This window comes from Leptonychotes weddellii, chromosome 5 (genome assembly GCF_054177405.1).
Source record: "Leptonychotes weddellii isolate Sample4059 chromosome 5, ASM5417740v2, whole genome shotgun sequence".
Classification (NCBI taxonomy): Eukaryota; Metazoa; Chordata; class Mammalia; order Carnivora; family Phocidae; genus Leptonychotes; species Leptonychotes weddellii.
The window spans coordinates 119,917,234-119,940,487 of NC_138373.1; the positions used below are offsets into that span (position 1 = coordinate 119,917,234).

The 23,254-nt window shown below is 34.9% G+C and overlaps 1 long non-coding RNA gene and 1 other non-coding gene across 2 annotated transcripts in view; one reads left to right on the forward strand and one right to left on the reverse strand.

Moving 5' to 3' along the window:
* LOC145721443 (uncharacterized) overlaps positions 1-23,254 on the forward strand; it is a 207,551-nt gene that overhangs the window by 105,146 nt on the left and 79,151 nt on the right. The gene's annotated exons all lie outside the window — the stretch shown is intronic.
* LOC115944331 (U4 spliceosomal RNA) lies at positions 2,791-2,926 on the reverse strand. Its single transcript, XR_004078892.1, has one exon. It is a non-coding gene; the product is annotated as a U4 spliceosomal RNA (small nuclear RNA).

The following is a 23,254-nucleotide window of genomic DNA, read 5'->3' on the forward strand; positions in this document are numbered from 1 at the left end:
CAAATCAGGGTACCTATCTATCATTTTGTGGTTACTATTTATTTTAGTACCTGACTAATTGTAAATGCTCAATAAATGCTTTATTAATGAAAAAGAACTATTATCTGACTTAGATCTAAAGGACCCCACTTTATAAATGAACAAAATTAAATTTTAAGATTAATATGTTGTGTGTCACTCCCCATTAAAATGTATCTTACTTTTAAAGGAGAGAGATTGTATTTTTATGGTAATCCCATCATTTATCACATCAGAAGGTGTAAGTCAAAGTTCTGAAAGGATATACAAGAACAGACTAATAAATCTTGATGGAATTATTGAGAAAGAAAACCCAATTCCCAAGGAGTATATGTTTGTGTGTATGTGCAACACAGTTTAGAGTAGATAAGAAAGAATTTCAGGATATCTGAGGTAGCATAGGAATAGAGCACAGAGTTGGAAAAGAAAAGAAAGTAGTGAAGACTGTCAGTGAGATCAGGTGAGTGAAAGAGGCCAGTGCATTGGTCTGACAATATATAAACAATGCCAAATGTCCTACAAAAAACTTTTTTCTAAGTGAAATTAGGAAAAAAAATGTTTCAGAGAGGTGCTAAAGGGAATGACATTCTGTAAGATTAAATGTTGAGAGTGATGAACAAATAGACTGCTGGTGACAGCAAAAAGTGAAAAATAAATAAATACATATGTTGTGGGGAAATGAATTTTCCCAAATGTAAACTCTTTCTAAGTATTTCAATCCTTTCAGTGTTTTGAAGTATGGTTAAAGTCATGTTCAATTTAGGTACTAAATTGCAATTATTTCAAAGTTCTTCTGTGAGAGACTCAAGACCTAAGTCATTGTTGTGGGGTGGGGGGGATGGATTAAGTGTTCAGTATTATTGCCCCAACTATATCTCACATACATACAAGTCTATCTTGATTATTTTCTCCAAGAAGAAACAAGAAGAAATTTAATTTTAGCTAAGAAATGAAGGGTCAAAGTCAGAGAGAATTCATACTATTTTTCAAGAAGAGTTCATTTTATTTCTCAAACCATCAATAAAATCAGGATTAGACTTTATGCCCTGCTTCTCTCAAACGTATAGTGACTGTTGACTTTTGCTATAGTAAAAACATTTTCTTTGATAGTGCAATAAAATTAGCTGTACTCAAAGACTTGAGCAAGCAATGAGTGGTTTAAGCAGAAAAAATATAATTTTTAAAACACTAGCATTAAGATTAGAAAGAGTTCTGCTCCAAAAAAAGAGAATCTGTCAGAAAATCTATTTAAACAACACAATATTAGTAGCATCTGAACAGAAATATGTGTCATGCCTGAGCTGTAATATAACCTATGTGGGAGAAGGGATTAAATGTGAGATTTTAAAATAATTTTTCTTAAAAAAAGAAAGAAAGAAATCTCATATGCATTCTTAAAATTAGAGCCATGTGGGTAGTCTAACATCTACCTCCTGCTGCTGCTGTTCATAGTTATTAAAACTATCCTAATCAATCTGGCATTAATCTTACACTTAATTTTGGGGAAAAAATATACTTTTTAAGTGATACTAAGTCCTGTTTTATGTCTTCGTCCCTGAAGAGATACTTGTATAGAATAAAATCCAATCTCAACTCAGGTTCATTCTGATAACCTCCATGCAAGGCATTATTGATCTAATAATAGAGATCGCTATCCCAAGACCCTGAGAAATGGATGAGAAAATAAAACCATGTACCTACCTAAGGTCACCTTTGTGTTCACTTTATATATAATTTAAATGTTTACTGATCTATTCAATCTACAAGTCAAACAGATGATAGTTTATCTAAAATGCTTATAAACCCAGATAATTTTCATTTGTATAATTATTAATTATCATTTGACATCGCTGTTCTTTCTGGTATGCAATCACGGTGCTTACATGCACTCATGTTGGGAGCCTCATAAACTTGATAGCTGAGCAGTTTTATACAACTGAGTCTATCAGTTCAGATGGCTCAGAACAGTGGAATCTGGATTGTGGTTTCCTCTTTCAGGTCTATACCATAAGGACAAAATATTTTGGCTGCTTCATGTTAAAATATAAGGTTTTATTTACTTGCCTTCAGAATGAAAATGTGTCTGCCTTTGGGAATACATGAATAATGAATTTGTGGAGAGTTTTCAAGATGGGTATTAAAAAAAAAAAATAAACTCATGTCCCCTCTGCCTGTTGAAAGAGGACCAAGATTTTAGGAAAGCCCAGCTATGTATTTTCTCAAATGAAAGAAAAAATTGTTTGAGAGTATCCCTGCTGAAGCAATATTTTTACCCATACGTACTAGTTTGTTTGATTATGGCTAATTTTTTCACGACCCCCCCTTTTCTTAAAATAAAGTTTGAAGTAAGAATGCAGAGATGATTAAATGGGAATAATGCCATTTTATTTAATTGATTATTAAAGACCTAGTTTAATCAAAATTATTGGACATTTAATAGCAGTCTGAATATTAGTGATTTAGTGAATATAAGCAGAGATTTCATGTTATTTTCTGAAGGAATTAGTATTTTTTATAAAAGAGATGTTATACAAGGGAAAATATATGTTAGAGCAATTATATTAATCTCTAAGCATATAAATAAAAACTAACTAGCCACTTAACTGCTACTGTTCTTTTCTTTTGGCACAATTTAGCAATTACTGCATTCACCTTCTGTTTCTTTCTTTAAAGAGCATGTCTATAAAATTAATGAAGCTTCTACTCCCTGTTGAACATACAGATTTCACAGAAGCAGGGGAAATAATCATCATTCCAATGAGCACAGGCATTTGTACATCTACACCTACACTTATATCTAGCTCTATATTCATATTAAATGTGTTCGTTTTTGAGAAAAGTTTTCAATTAGCAATAATCGCGCCTCGGATAAACCTCATTGGCTACGATACTGCCACGGAGCAAAGCTAAATGTGTTCATTTTTGAAAGTATATACTCATTTTTTAAAGTATATAGATAGCTATAGTGAAAAAAATCCTTACCTTTCTAACTTCTAATAGCTTGATAAGACTATGAATATGGACAAGACAAACATATACATACATGTATATGGGTTTTTCATTTCCAAAATGGAAATAATATATATGTGCTACATTTCTAGCATCATTTCTTGTTTGGCATCCATGTGTTTGTGTTGTCAATTACAGAAGCACTCTGATTTTACTTTGGGGAACTCTTATTGAATTAAATCTTGGTGAGTCTTCAAATCAAACATTCTATGTTCCTCCTGCTCAAAGCGCAGATAACCAGATAAGCCAATTGGAGGATTTATCTCTATATTTTGAATCTTGACTGGTTGCCTTTGACTGTGAGCATTTTCCCACTTTATCCAATGTGCCATGCAAATATTTTCTTTTTAAGCCTGCTGTGAAATGAAAAAGGTTGGGAAACAGTGATTACAGTGTCTTTCCTTCTTTTGTATATTACTTTTTTTTTTCTTTTGCCTCTCAAGATCTGGATTTTTTTTTTAAAGATTTAAAAAATTTTTTTATTTATTTGACAGAGAGAGAGACAGCGAGAGAGGGAACACAAGCAGGGGGAGTGGGAGAGGGAGAAGCAGGCCTCGCGCTGAGCAGGAAGCCCGATGCGGGGCTCCATCCCAGGACCCCGGGATCATGACCTGAGCCGAAGGCAGACGCTCAACTGACTGAGCCACCCAGGTGCCCCAAGATCTGGATATTATGTCCTAATTATACAGCATTAATGCTAGAATCTTGACGAAATGAGGAGCAAGGAAGAAGAGATTTAAACTTCACTTTGACATTTAAAAAAATTTAATCATTAATGGCTTTGACTTGAATTATCTTATAAAGAATAAAATGGAAATTCTTTACTTCATGAAACAAAACTTCTTCCTTGCCAATTCCTGCAAATGGGATAAAAAAAGAGTCACTCAGAAAAGCTAGTCTTTTGGTTCTAATGGTTCTTGTTAAGAGATTGTGAACAAAAAAATAATTAAAATTTTCACTGTTGTATCATCAAAGGGAAGAGCAAGTAATAGTTAGATATGATAATTTGCTTCCTATTTTTATGAGAGACACAATAATGCAATGTTTATATTCTTCCTCAATCCAAATGGATATTTAAAATACTTTTTTCTCTTATCCAGATTTTTTAAAAGAATGTAATATGGAGACTGGGACAGCAGTCTATCTTACTCTTAGTCCAAAATCACTGTATGGTAGTAATAAATAATCTCATTTTTATTTAATATTGTTCAGTTATTCCAGACTAGGCAATTGGGAAACATTTATGTTCTGGTCCAGTTTCAGTCCTCAGCAACTTGAATTTTCAAGATACCCATTTTATACCTTATTCATCATATAAAGCCAGAAAGTTTTGATGTAATATTGTTGGTTTGATGGCCAGTGTTCCAGGAGTGGGCTGCGAATAGTAGAAAGCTCTGTATTATTGAACATATTTGAGAAGCTGTATACTTTTCAATTTAGAGAGGAAAAGAGCTATAAAACATTGCCCCATTATACCGTATAGGTAAAGTAGAAAGACCCTCTACAAAAATTCAAACCATACTTTGGTATTTAATTAATGAAACCTGTCTAACATATAATTCCCACATTTGCTGATGCTAGAGTTTTCTGTAAAATTACTTATAAATAATATGATAGTATTTGGTCTATATTAGGTTTGTTGTCATATGTCATATAAACAGTTGTGCAAATCTTTGAACCATAACTAGTTCTCTACAGAACTTGATGTATCAACAAATTAAGGCAGACTTTTTTTCGATGTGACAAGTTCTGAGAAAGCAATTTGGGCAAATAAAATCTCTGGACAAATCCTCCAAAGCATTTCCAATTACTTGGTATGTCATTGATGGATTTTTATTTTGCTCTTGAAATTAGTAACATACACAGTTTGAACCAACAAATATCCCACTCCTTACTCTGAATGTGTCAGCCATTAAACCGAAGCATATTTATTTTACCACTTGATGAATTGAAGAATAAACAATTAATCACAGATATTCCTTTCCTTCTTCTAACCCTTGATGAATGCTCTTGTATGCATGATGTCATTGATGGATATTTATTCCACTTCTGTAAATAGTGATGCATAAAACTTTAACTGCAGATACATGCCTCTTTCACTCTTAGTGCATAAAAATGTAATTGCCACACAGTGTTGAGAGATAATGGACTGCATCACTTTAGAACCTGTTACTCCCTGTTAGTTTCTTTGTTAGGAAGATTCATTAGCCCAAGTAACTGTTGTTTTTGCCTAAAGAACTGCAGTAGAGAGACAATAAAGAGCTTTTTACCCATCATACTATTAAAGCTCTTTAGGGCCTTAGGGCAGGGGCTTTGCTTGTTCATATTATATTCCTAATGTCTAAGTCTCCTAATATGGATATTTGCTAAATTGATAAGTTAAATATTCATAGGAATAGACTATTAGAATCATTCATTCATTCATTCATTCATTCACTGTTTAGGGAGTAGTCTACATACCTATCTAAAGTGACTCCATTCAGATCTCAAAGCCCCTCCAATCCGGTTTATACTCCTACTCCTCTTTTGGGATTGTTATTCCATTTCCAATATCGTATTTTCAATCTTTATTTTATGTCTTTTCTGTCCTTTCTGTGATGTTTTATCATGCTGATGACTCTATTTTTGAAATTATTATCTTTTCTTAAAGATATCTCCTTTTTTCCCTTGAGCTGTGTTTTTAGCCATCTTCTCAACCATAACTTCGTCTACAACTTTTATGTGTATTACTTTTTCCAGTTTTAAGCCACCTAATTCATTCTTCATATTCCATAAAAATAACTCTTCTAAAATGCAAATCTGTTTATGTCACATTCTTGCTTAAAGTATTTTAATATTTTATTACCTGTGTAGTCAAATTTTAGCGTAGTATGCAAAACTCTTCATACTATGACCTCCATCATTACTCCCAATATCATCTCCTTCCTATCTCATATATAAACTATACACTTCACAGAAAATTTATGGTACACACTGTGGTTCCCCAAGTGAGCCATGATTTCTCATGCCTTTTGACATATTCACTCCCTCTGTTGGACAGCTACTTCTCCCTTTTCCACCATCTGAATGCTTATCCACCAAAGATGGTTCAGCTCAATTTTACCTCTTCAACTCCTCTGGCAGAACAGTCACTCCTTAATTTTGCTTCTCTTGAAAAATTTTGCATAACACAATGTCCCACTTTCTCATTTCAGTTTCTGTAAAGGCATATTTCCTTCACTAAATTATTTTAAAGTAGTGAGTACATTCTATCTATTCTTATATCCACAAAACATAGATTAGTACCTACCATATAATTATTACTTAAAAAATATTTATTGAAAGATTGAAGTAAAGAATAAAGCGAAGATAAGAAACTTAAAGATTTAGAGGCATGGTTAATATATTAATTTCTTCTTCAACTTGAAGATTTTAATAGTGATGGAGAAAAGAGGATGTGTATTGAGAACAGATATACATGTGTTATCTAGAAACAGAAATAGTTTTTTTAAATTATGATCTATGAAAATAACAAGTCCTTTGAAGAGAACTCCATATATTTGACAAAATTATAGAAGCCTGAGTGTATTAAGAGCTTTACTGAATAAAAGGACTTTAATTTGAAATATGATGGAGAAAAAAAATATGGGAAAGATTTACTATTTCTACAAAGAAAATACTTTCATATACCATGAAGAAAAATAGGCATAGTAGAGAATGAAGAATATTTAGTAAACCTCTCAGTAATTTTCAGTAAAGTCTAACACATAGGGTAGTGAAGTATATAACAATCTCATTATAAGATATCTATTTACTGGTACCCAACATGTAAGTGATTTGTAAACAAAGGGAACATGTACACACATGTATTTGTAAATTTCTGGATACTTCTAGAATGTTCATCTTTCTAAAACTAGTAACTTTGATAAAGTATTGACTGAATGGCCTTCTAAGAAGTTTCTTCTCTCTAAAGAATCAAAGGAAGTAGGAATAACAATTGGTACTTTGAAAATACTACTGCAAAGAAAAAGTAGTCCCTAATACTGAAGAACCAGGAGATATTGACCAATCTTTGTACTAGTTAACAATTAAGTTCTTGACATCAGATACTCTGAGGACGTGATGATAGCAATTTACAACAAAACATCTTGAGAGGAAAGAGGAAGGTGCCACCAATGTCAATAAAATATTCAAGATGATTCAAAGTTGTAAGAAATCAGGGGCGCCTGGGTGGCTCAGATGGTTAAGCGTCTGCCTTCGGCTCAGGTCATGATCTCAGTGTCCTGGGATCGAGTCCCACATCGGGCTCCCTGCTCCTTGGGAGCCTGCTTCTCCCTCTGCCTCTCTCTCTCTCTCTCTCTGTCTCTCATGAATAAATAAATAAAATCTTTAAAAAAAAAAAAGTTGTAAGAAATCAAAACAACACAATTTATTACAACCAATCATAAAAAAAGGAATAAAAATAATCTTCTAAAAAAAGAAAGAAAATAATCTATACCAAATCTCTAAACACTCAGAGATCTTGGATTTACAAGAATCTGTAAAATAAGACGGAGCTTTTTTTTTTTAAGATTTATTTACATTTTAGAGAGAGAGTGTGTGCATGTGTGAGAAGGGGGAAGGGTAGAGGGAGAGGGAGAGGATCTCAAGCAGACTACTCACTGAGCACAGAGCCTATGTAGGGCTCGATCTTAGGACCCTGAGATCATGACATGGGCCAAAATGAAGAGTCGGTTGCTTAACTGACTGAGACACCCAGGCACCCCAAATAAGATGGAGTTTTAGTCTTCAGCTACCTGGAAAATAAACTGTTTACAATACTTTTTTTCTGAATATCTGAAAGTTAAATTTTGTTGTATTATCCTGGGAGTGCATAGCCTGGATGTCAGCCATATGAGTCACAATACATTGAAGGAAGTGAACAATTCTACTACAGTAATTTATATAGGTCCTTGTTATGCTTTATTTTCAGAGGACATATTTGTTTAAAAAAAATGAAACCATAACACAAGACATAGCTTGTTTTTGAGAAATGGTGAAAGGAATTTGGTATATTTATTATGGATAAAAATGACAAATGGGAATAAGTATAGATCTATAATTCTTTAAAGTCTTTTAATTTTTAAAATTGAATTTTTTCAACGTTGCTTCAGAGGAACAGAAAAAAACAAGAGGCTGGTTCCAGAAAAGACTTTTTCTGATAGTTCTGACCAACCAAGACAGTATTTTGTGGAAGGTACTTTTTCTCTCACTATAAATGAAAAATAAGGGGCGCCTGGGTTGCTCAGTCAGTCAAGCAACTGCCTTTGGGTCAGGTCATGGTCCCGAGGTGCTGAGATCAAGCCCTGCATTGGGCTCCCTGCTCAGCAGGAAGCCTGCTTCTCCCTCTCAAACTCCCCCTGCTTGTGTTCCCTCTCACTCTCTGTCAAATAAATAAATGAAATTAAAAAAAAAAAATCTCTGAGGTTGAAAACTTCAGAAACTCCACATGCAATTATGTTGCTTTTTCAGGATTGCAAACCCCTGACCCCTTTCATATGCTACCTAGAGAGTAGCATATGAAAACAAACAGTAGGGGTGCCTGGGTGGCTCAGTCGTTAAGCGTCTGCCTTCGGCTCAGGTAATGATCCCAAGGTCCTGGGATAGAGCCCCACATCGGGCTCCCTGCTCAGTGGGAAGCCTGCTTCTCCCTCTCCCAGTCTCCCTGCTTGTGTTCCCTCTCTCGCTGTGTCTCTCTCTGTGAAATAAATAAAATCTTAAAAAAAAAAAAGAAAACAAACAGTAATAAGTTTTTAACAGGCAATAAAAAATAGTTCTAGCTAGAAGACTTGTTGATCCTTCTCATTACATTAGTTAAACTATTTCTTTTGCCTCGGAGTAAGAAGGATTCATCCTTTAATAAACACAAGGTTGTCTGATCTGATGCTATTTTATGGACAGAAGAGATTACAGCTGAGTTTTCCATAAAATTAGTAAAACATGTTTATGTTTGTATCTTAAGAACCTATGATACGGGGCACCTGGGTGGCTCAGTTGTTAAGCGTCTGCCTTCGGCTCAGGTCATGATCCCGGGGTCCTGGGATCGAGCCCTGCATCAGGCTCCCTGCTCAGCGGGAAGCCTGCTTCTCCCTCTCCCACTCCCCCTGCTTGGGTTCCCTCTCTCGCTGTGTCTCTCTCTGTCAAGTAAATAAATAAAATCTAAAAAAAAAAAGAACCTATGATTCAACACAATGAAAAAAGGATAGGATGACTTACTTGCTATTTATATAGTTATTTCTCTGACCCTATCACCACTTAAAATTTGGCTGAAAACTATAAATATAACTTTATCTTGTCCACAGTACTACAACTCTTGGGTCATCAATGCGTCTTGTAAAAACAGTTTTCTCCTACATATTTGTCTTACATGGTACTACTTCTAGACTAATAAGAACAGTAAGATTTAGTAGGATGGGCAACTAAGCAAGCAAATTAGTATAATGAACACAATGAATTTTAAATTAGCCTTTGTGATGGCAAAATGGCCAGAGTATGTTTACAAGTTAGATTAGAGATTGTGGATTTACTAAATATTAAAGAGATTGTTGTGGAGCACACAAACTTTATAGTAGATGATGGGTGGATAGATCGATTGATAGATACTTTTTAAAAGAGCCAGTTTTTTTTTTTAAAGATTTTATTTATTTATTTGACAGAGAGAGAACACAAGCAGGGGGAGTGGGAGAGGAAGAAGCAGGCTTCCCGCTGAGCAGGGAGCCTGATGGGGGGCTCCATCCCAGGACCCTGGGATCATGACCTGAGCCAAAGGCAGATGCTTAACTGACTGAGTCACCCAGGCGCCCCAAAAGAACTGGTGTTTTATTCACTTATCTAGGGTGTAAATACAGTCGCTGCCAGACCCTAAGTCTGACTTCTGTTCTCCAGACTCCCATTCAAAACACCTATTTTGTTATCTTAGCTCATGTTGCCTTACTCAGCACCATATTACAAACAATCAGAGGAAAAAACTGAAACTTTTGTCTGTTTTAACAAGTGGAATATTTATCTACTTAGATTAAATTAATTATATTTAATTCTGCCTAAGCATCAGGAGATGAAGATGACCTTTTATGATATTTTCAAAATGATATTTGCAAATAGAAAAGTGTTAAGCAATGTATGGTATATGTCAATATTCATAACTCTAACACTACAGCCTTACCCTCTTAACTAGATATGCATAACCTTAAATATTAAGAGATTATGGAGAATGTACTTGAGAAAGGGAGTGATCAGGTGTTCTCTTGACATCGTTAGACATGATGATATTACTGGAAAGAGAAATAAGAGGTATTATATATGAAATACATCAATTCAGCATGCTTTTTCATAATTGTATTTCTTTAAAACTTACTTGACTCTAGGGCACTCTGAGAACAGCAGCTGATTTATTCTGTATTTCTTTAAGTCCTAGACCTCTAATCTTCCAACCTGGCACACACAGCGAAGAGAACAGCAGCTACAAAATGATAAGGGGATAGTACTGTGTGTATTTCAGAATAGAACCGGGGCAGGATAGAATGCATAAATCCTCAAGTCTTATAGATTTTTAAGAGCAATGTGCAGTTCAAGAAGATTGTAGAATATCATTTTTTCTGTGCTCTCCATAATTTTTACACATATACATCTCATCCACTTTATTTTTTTTCAATTAAACCTTCAAGGGATGGAAAAGTAAAGTACTCACCCAAATAAAGGATTGTAAATGGAATAAATATAAAGCTTTGTGTATCCTTTTACTCTTTATTTTGGTGAGAATTGAGTTTGCAAATTTAGATATTTTTGAAGAATGTTGTGTCCATAAATGAAACTGATTCTAAACTGTGCATCTCTGTATATACCTTGATAGACAGAATACTGGCCTCTCAAAGATAACCACACTGTAATTCCAGAACATAAAAATATGCTATGTTACATGGAAGAGAGGAATCTGGGTTGGGGATGGAATTAAGTTTGCTGCTCAGCGGACCATAAAATAGGAAGATTATCCTGGATTATCTACGATGGGCCCAGTGTAATCACAGGGTTCCTAAAGTGGAAGACTTGAGGCCGGAGTTAAGTCAGAGTGACCCTGTGAGAAGGACTTGACCTGCCATTGTTAGATTTGGAGATAGAAGGAGGGGCTATAAGGAGGGGCTACAGTCAGGGTATGCAAGAGGTCTCTAGACGTTGGAACATTCAAGCAAACAGATTCTCTCCTTAAGCCTCCAGAAAGAATGTAGCCCTGCTGACACCTTGGTCTTAGCCTGGTAAAACTTCTGGTCTACAGGACTGTAAGATAATACATTTGTATTGTGTTAAGCCACTAAATTTGTGATGATTTGTTACAGCCGTGATATAAAACTAACATTATATCTTTAATAAGCGTATTGCCACTACATTAACCTTCATGAGTTAGTTTACTTAAAATTTTTTATGACCCTTTAAAATTTTACTTAGTTTTCCTGTTCTATAAGGAGTGGCAGATTTTTGGTATATATATTTCAGGTAATAGCTTTACATATAACACAGATAAAATAAAGCACCAAATATATTTTTGAATCTACATTATATTCCAGTCAAGAAACATTGACCAGTAACAGAGATTTTGAACATTATTACCATTAAAATAATATTTTGAGAAAGTTTGGATAACCTCTGTCTTCAGACAAAAAATAATCAAAAAAAACCAAAAGTTTAAAAACTTACTACATTGATTTTTTGCCTTATAAAATGCAGGCGCTTTTTATGAGCCCTTTGGTAATGACCTACTTCCTACTTTGTAAATGTTTCTCTCAGAATTTGATTTGTATGTAGGGAAATATATATTTCATATAAGGGTACAGAATTTCTCCTACTTTATTTAGACTGTTGTAAAAAGTTTTTGAAAATTTTTATTTTCACAACGAATCCTGGAGCCTATAGTTCCACAAGCTTGATTCCATATTTCTCCCTGTTCAGTGACAAATTTATAACATGCATTCAACAGTAAATTTTGCAGCATGCTGCAATGGGCTATATGGTACCTTACTACATTTATTAATTTCCAAGAGGATTTTTCTTTAGCCATAATTTATACAAGCCTCTGTGTTATTTATTACCAAGTCTCTATCAATCATCTATTTAGGAATGTTTATTACTAGGTTTATTTGAATGAGGGAAACAGAAAGGCAGTAAGGCCTTTGGGTATTAATGTTAGGCTTGGGGGAGGATGCATTATCCCCCTCAAAGAAAGCTGACATATGGTGGTTGACTTTCATAAATTGTTGGCAAGTGCAATGGGATACTGTGGTTCAAATGGTTGCTAAATAAATAAACTTGCTAATAAGATTAACCTACGAGGATCAAAGTAACATGTGCTTAAGGCACAACCTTCCCACTCCTTTTTTAAATTTAGAGGAAGTGATCCTCCAAAGAACTCACAAGAATTCATTTACTCCACAGAACACAGTTTCCTGTGACTAGCCATTAATGAATGCTGGTAGGAACCTTTACATTTGGATGAAATAGTAATCTGGAAATTATCCACAACTGCAAACTAGACACTAATCTTGAGTTACATAAAGGGAGAATTTTAGAAACGGAAAGAAAATGATTCTATAGCAAGGAAATATATGAAGGAAATCGTGTCCCAGTCAAGATGGTCTTGAACTGTAAACTTAAGCCTAGCTGTTCCCCACCATTATGTTACCCTTATGTAAATTTAGATAATTAGTTTCGAGTATGGACTTGAACTGGTTGTTAAGGTTAGGACTTTTTTCTTCACAGAGTGAGGCATTATGAGAGAGATCAGATAATCCAGTGCTTTGGGAAAACCAGAAATTAATCCAGTGTGAAAGAACAGCCTCCAAAGGCAAAGCTCTTCTTTTCGTTACTAATAATAAATTAACTAGATAATTATGAGACTTATCACCAACATTCTTAAACTGCTGATATTCAGGACCAAAAATATGCTAAACTGTACTTACATTTTTATTACCTTTTTCTTAAGTCTTTCACTTGCCATTAGAATGACATTAGAAAGACATGTTCCAAGCAGCTCATTCATTGGAAAGTACTTGAAGCAGTAGATAGACATAACACACCCATTACCCTCTACTCTTAGGAAGTAGAATTGGTTGTTAGTTTGCTAATTATTATCTGCTCCCCATCCCATCCCTCTCAATTTGGGACCTTGTCCATTTGACTGACAAGTCATCAGGCTCAATGCCATTAAAATTTAGATCTTCTGGAGTACACAAGACTCCTTACAGCTATCCAGCAAATTATTTTCAAATATATCAATGCATTTTTCAGGGTCTTTGAAAACAATCTGCTATGCTTTTGCCAAAGTCACCATCTGCTCAAGAATTTTTAGAAGTAAAATTCTTCTTTTGTCCTGTGTAGAAATACTTGAGATTAGTTAGTTTTCTCTCTTCTTTCCACCTTTCTTTAAACAAATGATGTAAGGGCTTCTTGTTACAGTAATGAATAAGAATCACAATTCAAATATAGTTTAAATATAGCATAACTAAAGTTAAGTTGGTTGAAGATTGTGAAGGACATCTACTTAAAACATAGACTCTTTATTCTATTTACAGAACTTACAGCAAGATTTTTTAAAAGGACCATACTTAGTGACTCCCCTACTATGTTACCTATTAGTTTTGTTACTGAAGAGTATTCATAACATTCTTTTAGATAGCACAGAACTCACATTTACCTTATAAATTTCAGGATATATATATATTTGTTTTGATTTTGAACTTTAAAGATATCTTTTTTCATTAACAGCTTCATTTCATGTTAAAGGTATATTACTTTTATAAAAGTTGGAGCTAAAACATATCTTTTCAACATTGAGCTACAGAATAGAAAAGAGGTTTAAAATGCATACTTCTAGGGGCGCCTGGGTGTCTCAGTCGTTAAGCGCCTGCCTTCAGCTCAGGTTATGATTCCAGGGTCCTGGCATCCAGCCCCGCATCGGGCTCCTGCTTCGCAGGAAGCCTGCTTCTCCCTCTCCCACTCCCCCTGCTTGTATTCCCTCTCTCGCCGTGTCTCTCTCTGTCAAATAAATAAAATCTTTGAAAAAAAAATAAAATGCATACTTCTATTTTTATCAGTGTACATTGCATTACTCTCAGGAACTTAAGGCACACTTTTTCAACTGGCTGTCAAATACTAATCCTGACAATACTTGTAATCTGTTATGTTGCTTAATTAAGTCTTATCCACTTCTCATAGCAGTAGGGATAAATAAAAATAAGACAAAACACCTTTTCGAATGAATGTGCACTCTTATGTTGGCTATAATAATCTAGTGAATTCCTTTGAAAGTAATCTGCTTTCAGCTCCCTCTCAGAGTGTCGTAGATATAATAGAACTTTATATTTATATTGCACATTGTGATTTTCATACCACTTTTAAACCATTTTATTATAGCCTTCCAATAATTATACACAAAGCACTTCCTAGTAAATTCTGAGTTATCATCCAATAAACATTTGAAGAGACTGAATATTCAATGAGAGTGCATGATATCCTCCATGCAAGGAGACTTTTTTGGCAAGTGAAAAAATCAGAACTATAACCAGGGTCTCTTGCTTCAACTTATTCCAGTGTTGTTCTATGAAACTGTCCTTACTCAGAGAAAGAAAAATCCCTTTCAGTAAAACTTTCTGGAAGAGGATGATGTTGGAGGGGCTCCCGGGTGGCTCAGTGGGTTAAGCCTCCGACTCTTGGTTTCTGCTCAGGTCATGATCTCATGGGTCAAGATGGAGCCCTGCCTTGGGCTCTGCCCTCAGTCGGGAGTCTGCTTGAGATTCTATCCCTCTGCTCCTCCCCCCACTCACTCTCTCTCTCTCAAATAAATAAATAAATCTTTTTTTAAAAAATGAGGATGATGGAAGAAATCTGCAGTCATTATAGTCATGATAAAATCAAGGAATACTACACAAGGCTGTGTAGTAAATAAATGACTGGAGAGTCACCAATTAACTAGTTATCTGGCATTCAGCAAGTGCTCAAACATAAAATCCTTAATTTTCTCACCTCCAAATTGAAGCATTGCTTCAACAATCCCTACCTGATATGAAATTCTATGGATTAGAAGCAGAACTAATTGAGTCTCAGATATTGCTTTCATTTGGGAAATCAGATGTTTTGTCAATAATATCAACAATACTTATAAGGACTTATCATTGAGCACTTAGTACATGGTGGGAGCATGTTAAGGCTTCAGATGCATAGATGAAGTCATATTATTATCTCCATTTTATATGTGAATTAAAAAAAGACTTCAAGGTTAGGTAACTGATCCCCAAATCATTCAGCTAGTAGGTCATATAAAGCTGGAATTTGAAACCAGGTTTTTCTTACTCTGAAGATTCTGCTTCTTCTTCTTTTTTTTTTTTGAAGATCCTGCTCTTAAATTAAATATCTGCTTTTTTCTTTTTAAAGACTAGCCTTAAATTTCTAGTCTAATGCTACTTAACTTTAAAAAAAATAACTATCAATTCATACTATCAATTCATCGGGCAGGTGGATTTATTTTAATCTGTTTTATCCATTTAAAATAAAAATTTCAAATAATTCAGAATGTGTATTTTCATTTTCTGTTATTTATCTGTGGCCTCACAGTTTGCTTTAAATTAGTTTAATTCATGTCAGAACAGATTTTTTTTTTAAAGATTTATTTATTTTTTGACAGAGAGAGCGAGAGAGGGAACACAAGCAGGGGGAGTGCGAGAGGGAGAAGCAGGCTTCCCACTGAGCAGGGAGCCCGATGCAGGACTCTATCCCAGGACCCTGGGATCATGACCTGAGCCAAAGGCAGATGCTTAATGACTGAGCCACCCAGGCGCCCCCAGAACAGATTTTTAAATAGTAGAATGCTTACTATTTCAATTTGCATTGGGAATTTGTCCTTGTTCACACTTAATTATTTATAAATGGACCTCAAAAAGAGTATATATAGCTTGCAATAACATATAGTGAGAACATTGTTGTCACTAATGGGTGTGTCATGTTTATCTGTTGCTTATCATTTTTTTTTTAAAGTAATAGACCTGATTTTTTGGAACAATTTTAGATTTCCAGAATAATTGAGAAGATAGTACAAAGAGTTCTCATATATGTCCTCACACACAGTTTCCTCTGTTGTTAGCATCTTGCATTAGCATGGTGCATTTGTGACAATAAATGAACCAATATCCACACATTATTATTTACTAAATCCACAGTTTACATTAAGGCTCAGTCTTTGCGTTGTAGTGTTCTATCGGTTTTGATAAGTAGATAATGTCATTATTCACCATTACAGTATCATACAGCATAGTTTTACCCTAAAAATTCCCTCTGCTTCACTATTTATCCCTACCTCTCTCACTCTGAACCCCTGGCAACCATTAATCATTTTACTGTCTCTACAGTTTTGCTTTTTCAAGAATGTCATGTAATTAGAATCATGCCCTACATAGCCTTTTCAGGCTTGCTTCTTTAACTTACCAGTAAGCACATAAGTTTCCTCCATGCCCTTTTGTGACTTGATAGCTAATTTCTTTTTATTGAGGAATAGTATTTCGCTGTATGAATGTACCACAGTTTATCCATTTACTTATTGATAATATCTTGGTTGCATCCATGTTTTTGGTGCCATTTTTTATAAAACTGCTGTAAACATTTGTGTGGAGGTTTTTGTTCAGACTTGTTTTTAATTAAACTGGGTAAATACCTAGGAGCATGACTGCTGGAGCACATGGTAAGACTGTTTGGTTTTGGAAGAGACTGCCAGTCTTTCCAAAGTGGATATACTATTTGGCATGCACATCAGCAATGAATGAGAGCTCCTCTTGCTCCACATCCACTCTAGCATTTGGCATTGTCAGGTTTTTGTTTTGCTTTTAATTTTAGCCACTCAATAAGTGTGTAGTGGTATCTTGATTTAATTTGCAATTCACTAATGACATGATTCTAAACATCCTTTCAAATGTTTGTTTGCCATCTGGGCATCTTCATTGGTGAGGTATCTGTTCAGATCTTTTGCCTTTTAAAAAAATTGGTTTTCTCCTTGTTGGTTTTGAAGAGTTCTTTGTATATTTTGGATACAAATCCTATATCAGATATGTATTATTTAAATATTTTCTTCCAATCTGTGGCTTTTAATTCTCTTAAGATAATACCATTTCTAATAAAAGCATTACTAGATACTTTGCACATCTCAGTAAAAATAGCACCATTACCATCTTTTGGATGTCATTGAAATAAGTTATCCACTGATGAAAGTAATATAAAAAAGAGCTACAAATCACAGTTTTCATAAAATTACTGCCTGCCATCTTATAACAATTTTTTATCCCAAAGATATATGATAAAAAATTTATGATCTCAGTAAGAAGGATATATATCTGTACTGGACATATGAAAACATAAATGTATTTTATATTATTATAACATATATATTTTATAATATACATATTATATATATGTTTAATGTATATCATATAGTGTTTGCTCATCAGATGTTTGAGAACCAAGAACAGCATTCAAAGCCCTACTATAAATTTAAGCTGTCTTTCCAGTTAGTCCTCTACCATTTGTTAAAATGAAGGTATGCAAAGTTGTCTAGCAGTGATTCCTATATCCCCCAATTTCCAATTAATTTCAAAGTATTGAGAAATAATTGTAAATAGTCATTGCTCCTCACAACATATTTGATGGTTAAGCTCTCAGGCTACTGAGGTAAATTCTTAGATCTATGTTTCACCACTTGTCAGCTGAATAACCTTAAACAAGTTACTTAACTTCTCTGTGTTTCAAGTTCCTTCATGGGTAGAATGATGATATAAATAGTACGTGATTTATAGATTGTTGTAAGGATTACAGTAAAGTGTAGGGATTACAGAAAGCATTCTTATTATGCAGTCAGTGTTAGTAATCTTATTTATGAGTTGTCAAAAAGTTATATGTAAGGTAATATAAAATATAAGACATACTGAATATTGGAGAAAATACTTGATAATTCAGAAATATCATATATGTTTGGAAGTAAAAGAATTTTAAAGTCTCATTTTATTTAAGTGGTATTTTTTCCAACTGTAAAATTTATTTCTTTGACATATATTGAGATGAATATGTCAACAAGAATTTATAGACAGATATATAGAGATAGATAGGTAATCCTTGTATACACATGAAGCAAATAATTTTATTATATCGGTTGTTATGATTCATAAAGCAAACAAGGGGGAATACCACGGCTATGTATATGTAGAAATTTGGAATCTAGGGTCTCAGACATCTCTTAGGCATACACAAATTGATACTCAGAGAGCTTGTGTTTGTCATTTGAGGAGGAAAGAAAATGGTGATTGAATCAAGAATTGGGGAGAACAGTGTCCAATTAGCTCTCCTCTGTGAGACCAAATTGATGGGTTTTGAGGCCAGAAAATGATGCTCTGAAGCTGTCTTCAGGGATATATATATTTTTAAACCCATAAAATGATAACGTCCAGTGTTAGCGAAAAGGGACACGAAGCATGGCTCAAGTATGGGGAATCTTGAGATTTTTCAGTTTGAGGCAATAGAAGCATCTTTGGCAGGGAAGTTTGCAAATTCTCTTCTTTGTGTTTAGTCCATCTGTATTTGCTAATTGTCTATTAAAGTTGGGCTCTTACCTTCCCACAGAGAATGGGAGAGTGGTAACTATCTCCTTCTGTTTTGCACTTCAAAGAGATGGTTCCCAGGTCCCTGAGAAAGACATTTCCTGGGTTGTAAAACCGGCCAGAGTCTGGGAGAAGATTTATACACATATCAAAGGGGCAGAGGAAGAATTTACAGTTACAAGTTTTCTAATGTAAATGTTCTTAAAAAAGGGAGTTCAGAGGCCCAGAGAGGAAGAAGCTTGTCTAAAATTTAGTCGAGCCGAAGGGAACTTCAGGGCATTTTGGTCAGACCTGAGATACTGGACTTGCACAAAATACGTCAGACAGTCTGGTCATCTGCAGAATCGTGACACAAAATATATCAACTCTAGAAAGTTTAGTGTTTTATGTTCACTCAAACTTCTCTGCAGCTTTTCAACCCTTTGTGTAAACTCTCACATCAATAGCCGAAACTTGAATGGTGGGCTAAAGACCTCAGCATCACCTGGGACCTTGTAAGAACTAAGGAATCTTGACTCCTCCTGTGATTCATTAATCTGCATTTTAACAAGATCCCCAGGTGATTCCTGTGCTGCCTGAGGTTTGAGAAGCACTGCCAGGCGTTGTCTCTCTCCCATTCATCCCCATTAATTTTTTTTCTATTAGCTCCAATTCCACAGGCACTTGGCCTCAGATTTATAAGGTTACAACTAGTTAATCTAATAAGTGACAACAATATTGTATATCTATCGGGAATAATTTATTCATGAGAGCAGAAGAGCAACTGACTTCTTTTCTTGCAATCAATGTGATTTTTTTTCCCCTGATTGGGTTAAACAATGACAAGAAGTGTTCAATTTCTTGTCATTGTTTAATCCAATTAAAAAAAATTCAAGTTAGTTAACAGGTGAAAATATATTTTGTACTGCTCTTTACCCTTTACTAAGCAGCTGTACACTTCATCTATTGGGAGGGGGTCCTACATTCATACATTTTGATAAGAATGGATAAAATAGTGTATTGTTACCATAGCAACAAAAAATCTTAAGATACATTTTCCCCTGCTTTAGTACAGTTATCTTTCTTTTTTTATAATTTTTTTATTGTTATGTTAATCCCATACATTACATCATTAGTTTTAGATGTCGTGTTCCATGATTCATTGTTTGTGCATAACACCCAGTGGTCCATGCAGAACGTGCCCTCTTGAATACCCATCACCAGGCTAACCCCTCATTCCCCCACCCCCGTCCCCTCTAGAACCCTCAGTTTGTTTCTCAGAGTCCATAGTCTCTCATGGTTCGTCTACCCCTCCGATTTCCCCCCATTCATTCTTCCCCTCCTGCTATATCTTTTTTTCCTTTCTCTTCCCCCTTCCCCCTCCTCCCCTCCTCCACTTCCTCCTCCTTCTTCTTATGTTCTCTGTAGCTTTTAGATGAAGATTTCTGGTGAATTTTCTTGCATTTATGTTTATTTTTTTTTCTTTCTTGAAATAACATAATATTTAACCTACCTTCATAAATAATGACATTTATTTCTTATTATTGCCGGGCTCTTTGAGACATTGAGAAACTGATTTAATGAAGTAGAAGGCTTTTCCCAGCAAGTGTTAGAGGGAGGGCTGATTGGCCTTGTAACCAAAGAACCTGGTTTCTAGCCCCAGGCTGCCTCTGGTTGGGTGCACAACCACTTACTCAGGATAGGATTCAGTTTTCTCCTTCATAAAGTCTGGAGCTCTAGAAGGAAGGTGCTGTCAATGTGGGTTCTATATCAATAGTTCTATTTTTTCCATAAGTATGAATGAAAATATCATCCTTTGTGTTACAAGTGGTTTCTTTGTACCTTCCGCATTTTTTCACCAGTAACTTTTACAATTGTGTGGACTAGACTAAAGATTGGCAAACATTTTTGTTGATATGGCTGACACATAGCACGTGATGTTTTGTTTAGTACTTTGAACAACTCCTCACTCTGATATTAAAAGCTTAGATCAGGGGCGCCTGAGTGGCTCAGTTGGTTAAGCGACTGCCTTCAGCTCAGGTCATGATCCTGGAGTCCCGGGATCGAGTCCCGCATCAGGCTCCCTGCTCAGCAGGAAGTCTGCTTCTCCCTCTGACGCTCCCCCATCTCATGCTCTCTCTGTCTCTATCTCATTCTCTCTCTCAAATAAATAAAATCTTTAAAAAAAAACAAAAACAAAACTATTTTAAAAAAAAAAAGCTTAGATCAGGTATATGGATAGTGAATGAAGTTGCTACAAAGCGATTTCACTTTAACAACACCTACTCCCCAAAGTATGTGTATTTCAAATAAATCATACAATCTAAAACAAATAAATAAACAAAACACATGAGTCACACTAAGCGCAGTATGGGGGCGGGGGCGGAATCTAACCCTGAAGGATAAATGCCTCTAAGGCTAGTATATTGGTTAAACAGTTTATAGTAGGTTGAATAAGCACTACCCAAAATGTCAGGTTCTAATATCTGGAGTTTGTAAATGTGACATTATTTGGAAAAAGAAACTTTGCAGATATAATTAAATTATGGATTCTGAGATGAGATTACCTTAGATTATCTGGGTGAGCTCTAACTGTCATCACATGTACCTTATAAGAGAGAGGCAAAGAGAAATAACACAGACACAGAGGAGAAAGAAACCTGAACATACAGGCAGAGACAGGAGTGATGTGGCCACAAGCCCAAGAATGCCAGAAAGTACAAGAGGCAAAGAATGGATTCTCTGTTAGAGCAACCAGAGGAGGCACAGTCCTGCTGAATTTCAGATTTGTAGCTTCCAGAACTGTGAGAGAATAAATTTCCGTTGTTTTATGCCACCAATTTTTGAAGATTTAGTACAGTAGTCTCAGGAAATTAATACATGTTTCATTGTTAGAAATAAATCTTTTAGAAAAGTAAATTTCCCCTCCCCCCCAAAAGTAAGTAGAAAATATTCAAGTCAAAAAACTGGATAGTAATCACTGAATCTAGGGTATGATAGTTTTAAAATAGTAATTTCAACTCTCAAATATCATCTACTACCTCATAATTTCATGGAGTAGAGGACGAGAGTACCTGTAGGAAATTGGGACAAAATTTGAAATTGCAAACTTCCTGGACTCATTCCCAAATCAGAGTAGAAGCAGCTATGGACAAGGTCTGGCAAAAGAACCTCTCATAAAAGTAACACGTTCTTCTATTAGCAGCAATGAGAATGCAGAAGTCCTCCCTTCCAAATTCTGTTTGCTGCAGAATTCTCATTCTGTCCTAGCACACAGAGCTTCATGGGCTCTTTATGAGAACAGTAGTATTGTAAGCATGGACTCATTGCTATGTTAATGAATCTGTCATCTCATTAAATCTTCTCAACAACACAGGGAAGGAAGTTTACTTTTGAAATCTGTTTAGAAAATGAAAAAAATAGACCTAAAACATTTAAATAACTTGTCTCAAATCATACAACACTTAAGTAGTGAAACCATATTTCAAATCTAGTAGTTAAGATTCCATAATACACTTTCTTAACCACTATGTTGTATAGAAAACACTCGACAGTGGAGGGTTTACAATATCCTTTTGTTATTGGAATAAGACTGATCTGATTTCAAAACTCTGGAAAATTGTTTTGAAATACACCATGGGCACTCTTCAAGAGGGAAACACTGAACTGATATTGCCCATTGGCATATGTATGAATTAAAGAATATTAAACAGATTCTCCCCATTTGATTTTTAACTGAGGACTTGTACTATCTTTTCCTCTACATCTCTTTGTGGAGAATTAATGCATCACCCATTTAACAAATAGTAAGTATTTTTGAGTACAGTGTGCAGAATCTTGCTAGAAATTTTAGATATGAATGTGACAGTATAGATACAGAGTCCAGTTTGTTGAACTTCCCATATTCTTTTGGCTTATTTTAAACTCTTTGACATCTGATTCTACTTGTTATTGTTTTCTTACATGGTTTCTGACTTCTGGAAATTGAGAAAATAAAGAACCATTTTCTAGCTGAGGCCCAGATACAACCCAAAGGTCAAGTAACAAAGCTTCTTTACTGGATACATCTAAGATGTTGGTCAATGACTGGATCTTCCATGAATTTCACATCCTGAGTTTTCTTTCGGTTACCATTCTTTAGAGGGGCCAGTTTAAAAACTATTACAAGGGGCACCTAGGTGGCTCAGTCGGTTAAGCATCTGCCTTGGGTTCAGGTCAGGATCCCAGGATCCTGGGATCAAGCCCATGTAGGACTCCCTGCTCAGTGGGGAGCCTGCTTCTCCCTCTCCCTCTGTCCCTCTCCCCACTCATTCTCTGTCTCTCTCTCTCAAATAAATAAATAAAATCTTTAAAAAAAAAATAAAACCTATCACAAAATCATTCTTCAAGCTTTGCCTTAAATCAATTTTATTTTGAGATTCATTTACTTTTAGGTGTCTTAGACTAATCCTTTCTTTCCCTCATCCCTAAGCCTATTTATCCTGGGCTTACTATATGTTATATATAGTAATATGTCAATATATGAATATATTCAACTTTTAATATGAATATTAAAATAAAACAGTATATTATACATATATAAAATGTATATTATATATATATATAAAATG